This window comes from Gavialis gangeticus, unplaced genomic scaffold (assembly GCF_001723915.1).
Source record: "Gavialis gangeticus isolate Ggan-Ray unplaced genomic scaffold, GavGan_comp1, whole genome shotgun sequence".
Taxonomy (NCBI): domain Eukaryota; kingdom Metazoa; phylum Chordata; order Crocodylia; family Gavialidae; genus Gavialis; species Gavialis gangeticus.
Genome location: NW_017728992.1, coordinates 72,402,675 through 72,418,065, shown reverse-complemented (window position 1 = coordinate 72,418,065; position 15,391 = coordinate 72,402,675).

The following is a 15,391-nucleotide window of genomic DNA, read 5'->3' as shown; positions in this document are numbered from 1 at the left end:
AAGAGAAGGCTGAGGGGGGATCTAGTGGCCTGTTACAAACTAGTCAGAGGGGACCAGCAGGCACTGGGGGAGTCCCTGTTCCCCCAAGCTCTACCAGGAGTGACTAGGAATAACAGTCACAAGCTGGCAGAGGGTAGATTTAGGCTAGATATCAGGAGGTGCTACTTCACTGTCAGGGCGGCTAGGATCTGGAACCAACTTCCGAGAGAAGTGGTGCTGGCTCCTACCCTGGGGGTCTTTAAGAGGAGGCTAGATGTACACCTTGCTGGGGTTGTTTGACCCCAGTACTCTTTCCTGCCATGGCAGGGGGTCGGATGCGATGATCTGCTCAGGTCCCTTACGACCCTACTAACTATGAAACTATGAAACTATTTGCCAGGGGCCTGTGATAATAAACTACTGCATACCACCATCCGAAAGCCACTTTTGCACCCACGAGTTGTGCTAAGCCCTGGTCAACTTCACACAAGGGTCCAGATCATGTATGATACTTAACATTACCCTATTTCATACCTGTACAAAGGAACACCGAAAGAGCCCTTCAGGAAATATATCACACAATCCATGTTCACAGAAGTAATCAGTTTCAAAGTCACAGACTCTGTATTCAGATGATCTGTGAAATAAGCAAAAAATGCAAACTGGTTAAAATATTAAATAACTGGTATATCATTTTAAACATAGGAGCACATTATACATACATGTGACCATTGGTTTAATAAAGATGCCAGATTCTGAGCTGGTATAAGCCACTATAGCTGACACTAAGAGCCACAGCAGCTAACCTGAGGATCTAGACCCATAATTTCACAGCAAAGCATAACATGAGAGAGAAGAGTTTAAATGAATGTGATGATTGTCAAGGTTACATTAAGTGTTGATAGTAAAATTATTATCATTCTATTTCAGACTTCGAGAATCCTCCGCTAATGATGAGAGAATTTGTGATTAGTCTGAAGTTGGTAAATGAATTCAATATCATTCTTGTATATAACTGTTGAAAGTAAGGACAGCACATAGACTGTTGCTGAGAGCAGTACTTGAGAAGGAGTAGTAGAAAAGGAAAACTTTTGGTTTGCAGGAAGTTGTTCGCTCTCTTTCTCTCTAGGGTTTTAGAACCTGATGCAGGGATTTAAAAAGGGTATTGCAACTGGTTTCAATTATAGGCTGTTGTATACTTATTTTGCACAAATTTCTGCATGCCCTTACAGAGTAAAAACAAGTTAGAAAACAATCTGAACTCTCCAAACAAACAGAACCCGACTATGATCCCTCATCACCGTAGATGCGCATTATTCCCTTGAGTGTTTCAAAGCAGTCACCTGGAACAAGAAAGTAGCTCTTGGCAACTCTGCAATGTAATGTATTGTACTGGTTAGTGATGCGATGTGATGTAGTGTATGTGTGTACACATGTACACATATACAGTGTAGAATATTAAGCGTGGATACTCAAAACTGTGGTTGGTGAGGGAAATCTGTACACACTCACACACATCACTGCTCTGTACTGGATATGATCAGAGTCATTCAGCTGGATACTATATACCCCATATAGCTAACAATGATTGGAACAGGAGCACCAACATCCTCTCCCCTCTGCTGCTGTGAAGGGCTGATTGGCCATGCTACACAGCATAACAAAAACAATGATACTAGGTGTCCGCTGATGTTTTGCCATACCATCAGTTGCCAGTTTAGTGTACAAAGCAGACAGCATTCCACCCCCAGTAACTACAGAAGAGTAATCTGCTGAATAGATTGGAGAACAGAGTGATTATTGTACTTTGGTAGCTGGGTTGAAAATGATTATAACTGCACCACCAATTCAACTAGTTATTCCAGTGTCGTTGTGAGCTGGCCTGTACATTTCCTAAAATAAAACTGTTTCCAGAAAGTAAAAACAGTGAGCAAGTGAGTGTGGGAGAACTTCATTATACAAAGATTCACTATCTATAAAATGAACCTATTCTCCCCTGTGTAACAGAAACTGCTAAATTAAAGAACATAGTAGCTGGTATCTTTGATGTACAAGAGAAAGAAAAGAAGCATAAGTGTTATCATCAGCCTGTCTTAGGGTGGGGAAAAGAGCAGAAATAACAGATGCAGAAATAGACTGATAGCATAGTTTTAACTTAACTAAAACCCTTCCCCCCTGCTCCCCCCTTAATGAAATGATTTTCTGGCACTGATGTGCAATGCAGCTTGTAGCAGAGATTCTGCTTTGATACAGTCCAACAAGTGAGAAATGACATGAAAGTATGTTTAGGAAACCTGACATGACAGCTGGTTACCTAGTCTCCATACTCCACAGATGTACTACTTCACTGGGGAAGAGGAGGCATCAGTCACACTGTTCAGCCAGAAGGCAGAGCAGGGGCATTTTAGGAAAAGTTTTCACAGCTTCCAAGAAAAAAAATTAGAAGCCTTGCCAAGAAAAGTTGGATTCTCAGAAGAAAACTAAAGCCTCTCTAAGAAAAAAGTTGGCCTCTTGGGCTATCAGTGAAGTTTCCTGACCAGAACCTTGCAACAAATACACAAGAGAATGTTCTATAGGGAATCCATTACAATCCTCACACAATATGCTAGAACCAGATTTTAGTCATTGCTTCATAAAAATTCAGATAAGGCAGAAAATCAATAAAGCTCATAGTTACCTAATGCACTGTCAAGTCCCAGTGTCTTAGCTAAACAGCTTCCTATAATTGACACAGCAAAAAGGTGCATCTCAAGCAGCAGAAGGGACAAAAGCCAGTTAAGAGAGATGAATAAGGAGGTCTGTTAGAAGCAAGCATCCTGTTGCCTAGCTATAAGATGGGCAGGACAATGCAGCTTCCTTATCTGTCTCCAGTGGATGCCTCCACAGCTAAAGACCTAAGAGTCCCATTGCAGCAAAGACTATGGGTTCATGCCAGAACATCTCTTACTTCTCTGGTATGTAGAGTAGTAAAATTATGTGGGTACCAGCACCGAGTGAAGGAGAAATGAAAACACTGTATGTGTCTGTGTGGTAGCTTAAAAGGCTGCCACTGACAGTAGTAAAAATTACTGACCTACCTTCACCCTAAACTTGGCCTTCATGGAACAGGAGATGTGTAATGCATGCTTTCTAACTGTTCTTCCAGTGATCTCAGTCCTGACCCAAGGGTCTAATCTAAAATTAGTGGGCTACTAATTGCTTTTTAATTTAAAGCAATTACAAAAGGGGGCACTACCAAACATCATTTGTACTCAAGGGATCATGCATTGAATACAAGTATAGAAAAGCAGGTTGCAGGTTTTTGTTGGAAATATCATTCTATGTGTGATAAATGATGGATCTTTTTAAAACAAATAATAGATTAAAACAAAAGTTATAATAGTAAGACATAGCACGATCAGTTTTTATCATAAGACCATCAGTTGTTTTAGGATTGCACTGTGAGTAACAGCCACAAACATTCAGCCTAGCCTGAAACCTGTGATTTGCACTCTCCTCTTTGCAGCTGTTTATTTAACTATTTAAGAAAGAAAGCAATATTAAAGGTGAACCAAATGCAACCCCAAATTAAAAAAGGAGGAAAACTGGGAGTAAAGAGTGTTTGTACATGCCACGGGGGTTTACTGTGGTTTAATTCTCACTACATTAAAGTGGTGGGTCTTTAAAACCACTGCTTCAATTTAGGGCAAAGTAAACCCCCGTGGCATGTACACAAGGGTCGGGCCAGATCCTTACCTTCCTCTCTGGCGGCAGGGAGGGGAGGGTTAGCTGCCAGCAAGCCGAGTGGTCCCTGAGCTGCAGGGGCAGGATGCTTCCCTCCACGGCAGCAGCAGCACCCCCCAGGCAGCACCCACCACAAGCACCCAGCCCGAGTGGGTACCACTGGAGGGTACCACAGCTGTGGAGGAAAGCACCGGGCCCCAACACAGCTCAGGCAGGCAAACAAGATCAGGCTCACCGCTTTTTTTTCCTTCAGTGGAGCCTGCCTGCACAGGCTCTGCTGGGCTGCCTGCATAGCCCTGGAGATGCACAGGGCCCGGTGCTTTCCTCTTTGGCAAACTAAACCACCTCAGAGATGTTTTATTTTGCTGTGTCCCAAAGTCATTAAATGTGTATTATGCTGCTAACACGTGCAAACAGCCCACCATTAAATCGGTGCAAAAGGGCATATTAAGCTGCTTTAAAGGCCACTTTTGTGGCATGTACAAATGGCCAAAGATGGCAATAAGGAAACGGTGATCTTGCTACCACAACCTATACCATAAACTATACCATAAATTTGTTTCATCAGAAATATATACCAAGTTAGAATATGACTTTGAGGAGTCAAGTTAACTAACATAATGATGACTATAACTGTGCAGTCAGTATATCCAAAGACACATATTAAACTTTGTATTAGCTAGTCTTAAGTCAGCATCACTGAAGTGGGTATTTTCCATGACAACATAATCTTGAGCAGATAGAGGTAGTTAGCTATATTAGTCTGAAGTCAGGCAGAAGGCAGGGTAGATTTGTACTTTAGAGGCTAACTAAATTAAAGATGCATAAGCTTTCATGAGCCTAAGCTCATTTAATCAGATGCTGTGAAAGGACACAAAGCAGTGTATATAATGAAGAGAGAAATTACAACATAAAAAACAAGGAAGGAAAGAAGGGAAGAAGGGAGGGTGCTGGAATAGGCAAACAAGCAATAAACCCATATGGGGAAAAAGGCCACAAAAACGAATCCATAGTCCTTGTTTAAACCATCCTTACAGTCTGTGGATGATTTCTTGTTCCACAATTTCCCATTCAAATTCCTTTTTAAAGTTTTGCTATCTAAGAGCAGCTATTCTGAGCTCAGTGATACAATTTCCAGGGAGGTTAAAGTGTCCTGCACAAGTGTGTGTCTTTCCAGAACTGATGTCAGATTAGTGTTCATTCATTCTTAAACATAAGGATTGCCTCATGTGTCCAATATAAACAGCAGAGGGGCGCTGTAAGCAGGTGATGGCATATATGTGATTGAAAGAACTTCACATGTTATAATGAAGGAGGATCCTTGTGAAGTACGGATACCCACTGACATTCATCACCATTCTTTGCCTGCTCCACAATGATATGTGAGCAGTGGTTCTCAAGAATGGATGTAACACAGATCCCTTTGAGCTTAAGACAGAAGTTAAGCAAGGTTGCATCGTTGCTCCAACGCTCCTCTCAATATTCCTTACCACAATGCTATATCTGACCACCAACAGGCTTCCAGCTGGAGTGGAGCTCAGCTACCAAATGGATAGTAAGCTATTTAATTTCAGCCAACTCTGAGCCAAAACCAAGGCCATCCTGACCTCAATCATCAAGCTCCAGTACACTGATGATGCTGTAGGATGTACTCACTCAGAACAGACCTTCAGGCAATCGTCAACATCTTTACTGAGGCATACAAGAAAATGGGACTGATGCTTAATTTTCAGAAGACTAAGGCCCTCCAATAACAAGCTCTTAATGAGCAGTCACCAGCTCCCATAATTCAGATTCACTGTGAGACTGGAGAACATTGAGTATATCCCGTACCTTGGAAGCCATCTCTCCCAGAAAGCTAACATCAATGAAGAAATCCAGCATTGCCTCAAATGTGCAAGTGCAGCCTTTGTACGCCTGAGGAAATGGGTGTTCAAAGATCACATCAGATACAAAACCAAGTTCATGGCTAATCAAGCAGTCATGATCCCCACTTTACTGCATAGAGCTGAAACATGGCCAATGTACAAGAGACTTCTCAAGCCCCTGGAGAAGTACCATCAACACGGCACAAGCAACACGGCACAATATTCTTCAAATCCAGTGGGAAGACAGATGCACCATTAGTGTCCTCTCACAAGCAAACATCACAAACATTGAAGCAATGATCACCCAACATCAACTGCCCTGGATTGGCCACATCATCTAGATGTCCCACTCCAAATTCCCAAAGCAAATTTTATTCTCGCAGCTCAGTCAAGGTATATGCTCAAGAGGAGGGCACATGAAGCATTTCAGGCACCTCAAGGTCAACTTGAAAAAATGCAACATCAACTCATGGCACCCTATCACTCAGGACTGCTCAAAATGGAGGAAAAGCCTGCTGCAAGGATCTCAGTACTTTGAAACCTTACAATGACAACAGGAAACAGAAAAGCAGGAGTGGTAGAAACAGTGTTGTGGACTGAATCAAGAACCCAGAGCCATCCATCTCACATGGAAATATATGCCTGAGATGCAACAGAGTCTGTCAATCCCAGACAGGCTTCTTCAAATATCTTTAGACCCACAGATAGACAATCATGGAAGACAATCATCCTCAACTGTGAGGGATATCAGCCAATGCAGATAATGATTTCATGTCTGTGTATACCAGTGGTTCTCAACCTCTTTTGTACCAGGATCCATTTTGTACCAGGACCCATCAATGACCACTCCCAACCCAAAGCTTCCTGGCCCTGCTGGTGCCCCCCACTCCTGACTCACAGTTCCCTGGCCCTGCTGATACCCCTTTCTCCCAATCCATAGACCCCCTGGCCTTGCTGGTGCCCTTCACTTAAGACCAACATCCCCCTGGCCCTGCTGGTTCCCCTCATTCCCTATCCATAGCTCCCTGGCTTTGTTGGTGCTCTCACCCCCTCCCCCCGAGCCATCCTGGTGCCCAACACACAGCCCCCTGCTAGAGAGGGCCCCCAGCTGTCTACTTAGGCCAGAACACGGTGGCTAAATCAGCTCCAGCTCATGCAGGTGGCAGTGAAGCAAATCTAGCCCCAGCATGGGCTGCAGGGAGGAGGGGAGGTCTGTAGTATTGCCCCACGCACCACCTGAGCAGCATCTCCCAGGCACTCCACCCCTGCTAGTACAGATACTAGCTAGCCCCAGTGCCACTGGCCCAGCCATGCAGCTCCCCGCTGCCCCCAAAAGAATCCCCCTTGCCCCCTTCCCTCGCTGGAGGGGCAGGCATCTCCTCCCCAAACCCTCCTGCCCTGACCCAGCCGCAGCACCTGGCCACCTTCCCATAGTGCTGGCAAGCACCCGCCCCCTCTCACACACCCATCCCCTCCACACCTACACACATGCCACCCCAAACAGTTCCCAAGCCCTGGCCCTTCAACCCCCACACACTTACCTGCATCCAGCTGCTGGGGCTGCTCCCATGACCCTGCCTGGCTGCATGCCTGCCATGTGCATGTCTGTGCTCAGATGCACATGAACATGCTGCCTCCAATCACCCCAAGCTCCTTGCAAGCTGGAATGCTGCCAGCCTGCAAGGGGAAACCCACACTTTCCCATGTTTTTCTGCGGCTTGCTCACGACCCTTTCAAATATTCTTAGATTCATAGATTGTTAGGGGCTAGAAGGGACCTTGCAGGTTATCAGGTCCATCCCCCCTGCTGTAGGCAGGAAGACAACTGGGGTAAGGTCTAGTCTCCTCTTGAAAACCTCCAGGGTAGGTGTGTGCACCACCTCTGGAGGGAGTTTATTCCACTTGAGAATAAACTCTTGCAACCCAATTTTGGGTCATGACCTGTGGGTTGAGAACCACTTGGCTATACTAACTGCAAAGTTATGGTCATCACTGTTAGTTAACATGACTTCTTGAGGACATGTTTTAACCTGTAATGTTATTGGGAGGACAAGTCTACTGAGAGGGACAACAGCCAGATACTAACAAGGTAGGGGGCCAAGATCCATCAGACCAGACCATTTCTCCAGCACCAGTTAGTACTAGAGAAGTGACATTTCTGCATTGCTGCTTGAAGCCCACTTTGTTACATGAAGTGACAGTTACATGTTCCTGTGTGCAGCTTATAGTACTATCTAAAATGACAACTCCACAGAACTATTTAAAGCCCCTGTTAATTTCAGCTTGGTCTAGGGAAAGGAAATTAAAAAAAAACATTACTGGAGATTCTCAAAGGAGGACAGACATAAGTTAGCAACCCCCGAGTCTCAGGTACTAGAAGGTGATCAGACTTGCTAACAGAAAAATAATGTGGCACTATTCCCTGTGATATAAAAACAGATCACCTTTGATATTAAGAATGCATAATTCTGTTTATTTGAAAGGAATAATAATACTTCATTTTTCCTCATTCATATATGTCTTGGGGGGAAAAAAGAAGTGGGATAGCTTTCCATAGGGTAACAAGGAACAATGGTCACAAACTGACAGAGCAGATTTAGGCTAGATATCAGGAAAAACTTCTTCACAGTCAGGGTGGCCAAAATTTGGAACGGGCTTCCAAGGCAGGTGGTGCTCTCCCCTAGCTTGGGGGTCTTTAAAAGAAGGCTGGACATGCACATGCCTGGGGTCATCTGACTCCAGCACTCTTTCCTGCCCAGGGCAGGAGGTCGGACTCAATGATCTGTTGAGGTCCCTTCTGACCCTAGCATTTATGAATCTATGAATCTATAAATGTCACCTCCTGATGACTGTCTTTCAGACTTGAATTGTTAAGCTTACACTAGCTCAATTAATATTTATGCCTGTAGACCACGTTTCTGGGAAAAACATTTTTATATATTTTAATGTATGGAAGAGAATGAAATGAGAGAGGTAGTCAGCCATGTTGGTTTGAAGTCAGACAAATTAAATGAGTCCATGCATAGTATTTGATGAAATAGGCTAATGCTTATGAAAGCTTATGCATTTCTGAATGGGTTAGTTTATAAGGTGCCACCTTGCCCTGCATTCTGCCAGAGAATGAAATGATATTCTGTTCCTGAATCTGCATTGTACCTATTCCTTTATACAATATTAGTAGAATAGTTTTCTCTTCAAGTGGGGATATTAAAAATTGCTGTATTTAAAAAGCACCTTATCCTTCTTTTTCATATCCACGTCTGATCCAAAATTGGAAGTGACAGGAAGGTGAGCTTTCATATAGTGCAGAGGAATTCAAACTTTTAGGACCAGTAACCCTTACCACTGACCTGATGTAGTCTCTAGTGGCAAGGTGAATACCCATCAGTAGAAAAAGGTCATTATTCACCTCAAATAAACAGAATTACCCATTCTGAAACTCTAGATTCATCTGTTTCACATTCTATCCACCCTGGTCTGATTAGAGCAAATTAGATTGTGTACTAATCAGCTCAAGTCATGTGACCAGAGTGTAGAAATCCATGATTTGCTTTGCTTGCAGTAAATTTTCACATTTGCACAGTGTGTATGAAAAGCACAAAAATTCCTAATTATGACAGTTCCAATCCTTCAACCTTCACTCACACAAGTTGTTCAAACTCTCCTGAGTGGTCCTATTGAGCTCAGTGGGACTTCTCACAAGAATAAGAGTTGCTAGATTGGTAGATAGTTTTACAATCTGTTGACAGCATCGTTTTAGCTACTTAATTCAGAGCCAGTTGGGAAGATTGAATTTGCAATGTACTTCCACAGAATTTAGAAACTGAAACTTTTAGTTCATCTTGCAGTGTCTATCAGTCATAAAGTCACAAGGCAAATATTAATCCTTTCCCTTCTTGACACTGGCCTTTTACTTGGCAATGATCACCCACTCCTGTGATTCTTATTTTAGTTTAATTATTTTTAACTCTCCATTTTATCAATGCATATTTAAAACAAAGAGGTAGAAGAGAAGCCATACATTTTGAAGGCATGGAGCAGAAGCTGCAGGCATAGGTTCTGTTCCTTGTTCTGCCACCCTCACATAAGCATGGGTAAGTCAAATAACCTCTGCACCTAGGCTTCCACAGTGCTTATACAGGGAATACAGTAACTCCAGTGACTGCGCATTTATTTACACTTGATTATACAACTACTAAATAAATACACAGTAACCACTGCACATCAATGAATGTGTAGATGTGCCCTCAGAAGCTTAATGATGTAGCTGAAAAGCCCAGGTACCTGCCACACAGGGACAGACAGCAGTGACTTTTGGTTGCCACAGCCATGATTGTGCGGCAGCACCAGAAGCAATTTTTTTCTGCTTCCCCCAGCCTTCAAGTTGGAGCCCAGGGCAGCTGCTTTGGTCACTGGGCCCTAGTTACACCACTTACTACATATATACAAAGTGCATATGTTATTAATATCATTGCTAGGTTTAAACATGTATTCAGAGTCAACTGCAAAGGGAATCAATTGATTGGCTGCATATGTAATCAGGGGTGACTAACCGATGATATACATGCCACAAGTGGCATGGGTGGCCTGTGTGTAGCATGTGACAGGTCAGGGAGGGAGCAGGCAGCATGGTGGCAAATAGGGCAGGGAGCAGAAAGCAGAGCAGCAAAGCATTCAGGGGAAGGGGATCAGGGTGGCATTTGGGGAGAGCACAGGACTTGAGTTGTGGAACACCTGCCAAAAATGCTGCCCCCTCATTGTGATAGATTAATATTACTAATGGGACTTTAAATAGGTGTGGAATACACTAACAGCTTAAAAATAAAATACATGTTAAGAATATACGGTTTTAAAAATGTATTTATAAAGTAGATGTCTTTTTATTGGTTTGATCAACTTTTGTGTCACTATAATTAACAAAAAGTGAGATGACAACATTAAAAAAAGAAAGAAGCACAATAACAACAAAAATTATTACCATTGGAAATTTTTTTCTCATATAAGAGCAGGAAAAAACTACATGGCTGTCCTAATATAAAGAGATGGATCTAGGTAGGGAAAATAATTTTACACTTACAAAGTTCTACAATCCTATTTAAAGGGCCATGGATTTTATGATACCCATGTGCAGGAATATATAGAAAAATCCATTTTTTCACTCTCTCCACGTACTTGGATTTCTGTGGAAGTGTATGTAGGAATTAAAATCTATAATGAAGTTATATGAGAGAGAAACTATAGATGCATATTGCACAGGCTCCCATAAATTAAGGATTTTCTGAAAATTCTGTCTCAACTTGTAGGAAATGTTGATCCCAATTCAGGCTTTACAAATCTGGGGTTACAAAGTCTCAAAGAGATCCAAAATCACACAAACAAAGCCTACATCTGGTCCCAGTTAATTGTTAAGTGAAGATGGAATATCATTCAACTCTTTTATACAGCCTGACTAAACTTATCTGAGTTATAGTTGGTAGTGTTCTGGTATATCCATCCTGGATCTGGTATTACAGGATGTCTAATCAGTGTGCATGTGACAGGCAATAAATTTCCTAATGTCTCTACAATTCACAAATATGCATCAATCTGAACTTACATTTCTTGCTTCTTGTCAAGTTGTATTACAACCCTTTCTTACCAACTAAATTTACATAAATTTAGCTGGTCTCCAGAACATCTGCAAGTTGATCTTCACAGTAATGTCCCACCAGTAGCCAAGAGAAATGAGCAGTCCTTGTGCTTGAAAGCGGAAAATGGATTCTAGGTTCATGTTTCTATGGATTTTTGTTTGTTTTTTTTAAGGGTGAAATTCATGGCCAACCTGAGTGCCAGGATGATGTGTCAGTTAAGTACTCAAAATGTGGATGAAAAATGAGGCTATACAGACTTTTTGTTGGACTTCTACATGGGACAGATTTCACTCTAACTTCATTAGCTTGTACTCTGTCCCTATGGCCAAGGCAGAACTAAATAAATCAGACTTAAACTAGACTTAAATAGCATTTTTTGTCACCATGACATATTTTTTCAAAGGAGTTCCATGATTTAAATAGCTTAGCAAAAGGAGACGGGGCGGGGGGGAGGGGGTTGTTCACATATTGCGCTAGCAGAAAATGCTTAACAGCGTCTGCAGTTGCAAAAAAAAAACAAAACGAAAAAAAATCTAACTTTTCAGGAAAGGCACCAGCGTTTCAACATATGGGTAATTATGTCCTGATTCTGAGCTTTTCTGCAAAAATGAAACAATATATTTGTCTCCTAGATTGGAGAGGACTAACTGAAAAGAAAAAAAAGAAAAATTCTGTTCAGGTTAAAAAAACAAAACTAAAAAACCTAAGTAACTGATTGTGATTGTAAGAATGGATTACATCATACATTTCCATAGCAAATAAACTTGGAAAATAACAATAATGTTAGCAGAAGTTATCTGAAATAGCTTCCTTGATAGTTGATATACAACTATAGTAAAAAGATGACACAGATAAATAGAAAGATTTGCTCCCTTTACTGAGAGTTCATCCACTATTTGTCTCTTTCCTTGATTTTTTCCCCCCATTATACTTTGAACTTCTTTGGAACAAAAGAATACCCTTTTGTTTCTCTGATAGCATAAAAGCAAAGCTTAAACACTCACTCCCTCGCTCGCTCTCGCGCTCTCTCTCTCTCTCTCTCTCTCTCTCTCTCTCTCTCTCTCTCTCTCTCTCTCTCTCTCTCTCTCTCTCTCACATGCACTCCCTCTCTTTCTCCATCTTTCTCCTTTTCATCTATCTGGAATAGCTATGCTATAATTTCCTTTATTCAAACAAAGCTTATTACGCACTCAGCATATGAATATAGGCAACATTAAAATAAAAATAATTGAGAGGTGAATCCCAAAAGAGCCACCCCAAAAATCTCCATCTGCTGAATAATCCTGCCAACATAAATGAAGACTTCGACAAAATACACTCATCTTCCAAAACAGTACAACATACTTCTTTTAGGCTTTGGGTTGCAGCTGTAATACAAAACTATACTACAAAGCAATCACAGCGATCACATATGCATCTAGAGAAACGTTATGTACATGCTCTGGAATTTTTTTAATTAAATTTTGGAACAGATTCTGTAACCTTACTTTGGGTAAGGAAAAGAATAAACCTAACTGGTTTTAATGTGAATACTGGTACTTGCAAAGCAAGCCACTATTCAGTGGGTGAAAGGACAATCAATTTAAACACATAAAAAACTGCAACATTCAAATACCCCTGTAAAGTTATGAACTTTGCTTTACAACCCACAACTTTTTTTTACAAGAAATGTGGAAAACATTAACTAAAATTGTGTTGGTCTGTACAATTTTATTCTGTTAAAGACAGGTTTTATGATACATTTAGCCTTTTAAATGACACTAATAGTCTCTGGAGACGCATGGTCTTTTCTGCAGTTCAACAATTAAGTCTATTTCAATGTTATTTGGATAAGTTGAAACAATTCAGTTACTGTATGTCTGCTCAGTGGCATGTACTGTAAGGCTAATGGAAACCACCTAGAGATACCTAAATAACAAGGTTTTAGCCAGCATTAGACATATACTAAACTTTTTGTGGGGGAGGAGGGTGGGTTTTCTTAGGGGGAGGGAAAGAAGTTGGTATTTTTTTTACCTTCTATTTTGTTTTTTCAGATTTCTACTAGCCAAAAAAAAAAAAAATCACAGAAATTTGTATAGGTCAGAAGTTTGACTTGATAATGAGCATTATTAATCACAATTGTGTCCCTGTGTTTCTTTTCTTGCTCTGCTTTTGAAATGTATTTTGTTCGCTAGATTGTATGAGCAAGGTTTTTTTCTCTCCACACACACACACACACACACACACACACACACTTTTGTATGTGTGTTCCTATGTATATACGTACACTGCCAAGAAGCAGGAAAAACTAGCTTGCGCAGAGCTCTGTATTGTTGTGACTAGACTGCTTCCACTACCCAACCTAGCTCATTTAAAACTAACTTGGGTATCTCTCTGTTACACTGCAGACTGCAGAGTAGACATACCCATAATGTAATTGCTACTGCAAGTGGAGGTCAGAGGAAGCAATTAGTAGGCTCTAAACCTGGCTCCATTTAGACTCCCAGGCTATAGATTATCATGAGCAAGAAGAAAGTAAAGATACAGATGCAAACAAATATTTATTTCTTTTAATGATCTCCAGGCAATCCCATTCAGTTTTTGTGGCTATCCTGGGTCTTTGGTTTTTGTTGTTTTGTGTTTTTTTAAATATAAAATTCAATTTCCACAAAAAGTCAACATTTTCTCATGGGAAAATGTTATTTTTACCAATATTAAATCAGGAAAGACCAAACTAAAATGTCTTATTTTGAGCTGAAACAGATGAAGTCAATTTCATTTCGAGGCAGGCCAACACTAGCTGCCATTCACCTGACCAGCTGCAGGGTCTCATCAAAGGTGTCTTTCAAAATGTCTCATGCCCTCATACTCTCCTATGATGCCTTATGTTCTTTCATGGATTCATAGATTGCTAGGGGCTGGAAGGGACCTTGCATATCATTGGGTCCAGCCCTCCTGCTCTAGGCAGGAGGACAACTGGGGTTAAGTGACCCCAGCGAGGTGACTATCTAGTCTCCTCTGGAAAACCTCCAGAGTAAGTGACTGCACCACCTCTGGAGGGAATTTATTCCACAGTCTGGACACCATGTGAAGGAGTTTTTCCTGGAATTAAGCCTGAAGCAGCCTTCCAGGAGTTTGTATCCATTAGTCCTGGTCCTCCCCAGGGGTGCCCTAGTGAACAGTTGTTCACCAAGCTCCTGATGCACTCCTCTGATACTGTGATAAGCCACTATCAAGTCCCCTCTCAACCTTCTTTTCTTTAGGCTGAATAGGTCCAGCTCCCTCAGCCTTTCTTTGTATGGCTTGCCTTGCAAGTCCCTGATCATATGGGTTGCTCTTTTCTGGACCCTCTCAAGTTTTCCACATCCTTATTGAAGTGCAGTGCCCAGAACTGGATGCAGTACTCCAGCGGCAATCTCACCATTGCTGACTACAATGGGACTATCACTTCCTTAGTTTTACACGAGATGCATCGGTTGATGCATGCCAACGTGTTGTTTCATAGATTCATAGATTATAGAGTTGGAAGGGACCAAATGGATCATCATGTCCGACCCCCTGCCCTTCACAGGAAAGAGGACCAAGGTCAGATGACCCCAGTCAGGTGATTGTCAAGCCTCCTCTAGAAGACCTCCAAGTTAGGTGATAGCACCACCTCTCTTGGAAGTTGTTTGCCCTGCTGACCAATGCCTCACACTGATGGCTCATATTCATACAATGGTCAATCATTACTCCTAGGTCCCTTTTGGCTGTGGTGCAAGTCAAGCTGTCACCATTGAGCCTGTATCTGTGTTAAGGGCTGTTTGCCCCCAGATGGAGCACCTTAAACTTGGAAGTGTTAAACTTCATCTGGTTCCAGTCTGCCCAACTTTTGAGCCTGTCCAGGTCTGCCTATATCTGCAACCTATCTTATGGCATGACCACATTGCCCCATAACTTGGTGCTGTCTGTGAACTTGGACAGCAAGCTTTTCACTCCTCTGTCCAAATCATTGATAAAGATGTTGAAAAGCACTGGTCCAAGCACGGACCCCTGAGGGACACCACTGGCCACTTCACACCAGGATGACACAGATCCGTTCATGAGAACTCTCTGGGTCCTACCCTATAGCCAGTTTCCCACGCACTGAACCATAGAGCAGCTGATCCCACAACCTTCCAGTTTTCCCACAAGGATATCATAGAATCATAGAAGTAGGGTCGGAAGGGACCTT